This window comes from Sinocyclocheilus rhinocerous, unplaced genomic scaffold (genome assembly GCF_001515625.1).
Source record: "Sinocyclocheilus rhinocerous isolate Xijiao unplaced genomic scaffold, SAMN03320098_v1.1 scaffold1112, whole genome shotgun sequence".
NCBI lineage: Eukaryota > Metazoa > Chordata > Actinopteri > Cypriniformes > Cyprinidae > Sinocyclocheilus > Sinocyclocheilus rhinocerous.
Window position 1 is genome coordinate 459668 of NW_015657961.1, and position 970 is coordinate 460637.

Sequence of the window (970 nt, forward strand, 5' to 3'; positions counted from 1 at the left end):
TTTTATGGATGGGCGATTTTTATTTAAGTTCTTTTGGACTGATGCATGCAACATCCGCTGAGTGGCATTAAACAGCTTGAAAGATCAAAGACTATTTTTAATATAACTCCGACTGGATTCGTCTGAAAGAAGAAAGTCATATACACCTAGGATGCCTCGGGGGTGAGTAAAACACAGCCTAATTTTCATTTTTGGGTGAACTAACCCTTTAAGAAGGATCAACACACATAACCTTTGTCCTATGCGTGTTGTGAAGTTAGTGTGATACTTACGTCCAGTTTGGGAAAGTCGGTGAGGATCTGTGACAGTCGATCATGGTAGTTCTGCTGGGTGAATTTGATTTTGCGCATATAGAAATGTCTAATTCGGTGGATCTGGTAGTGTTTGTGTATAACAGTGGGAGTTTTTCGCTGGGTTTTGGATAAAGTCAGATCTATGAAATCCTGCAGGAAGAAAATCAGACAGATAAATAAATTTGTTTGATTTTTTTAACAATAAACAAAAAATCAAGTTACCATACTGATAAACACCAGGGTTCACAGATATGTGGAGAAAATTACTTTCCATGACTTTATTATGATTATTCCAGCATTAATGATTACTTTTATATAATATTTATATAATAAACATAATATTAAATGCTTTTTCAATTTTAGACAGTGAAGTGCAACTAGAAAAACGTATATTCTCTGAATTTCTACTGTATCTGCATTTCCCATGAATGGAAAGGAAATTATGAAAGAATTATTAAATTTCAAGGTTTTCCATGATCATGAGATCCTGGAACAATGATATAAAATTAATCAATTAATCAAAATATCTTAAAGGGGTCATATGATGCGATTTCATTTTTTCCTTTCTCTTTGGAGTGTTACAAGCTCTTGGTGCATAAAGAAGATCTGTAAATTTGCAAAGACTAAAGTCTCAAATCCAAAGAGATATTCTTTATAAAAGTTAAGAGTCAGCCACA

General features: G+C 33.3%; 2 protein-coding genes across 2 annotated transcripts in view; one reads left to right on the forward strand and one right to left on the reverse strand.

Moving 5' to 3' along the window:
- LOC107721741 (tripartite motif-containing protein 16-like) overlaps positions 1 to 970 on the forward strand; it is a 258890-nt gene that overhangs the window by 68092 nt on the left and 189828 nt on the right. The gene's annotated exons all lie outside the window — the stretch shown is intronic.
- The window catches only part of LOC107721733 (nucleolar GTP-binding protein 1-like), a 12609-nt gene that overhangs the window by 10512 nt on the left and 1127 nt on the right, over positions 1 to 970 (reverse strand). The window lies entirely within an intron of this gene.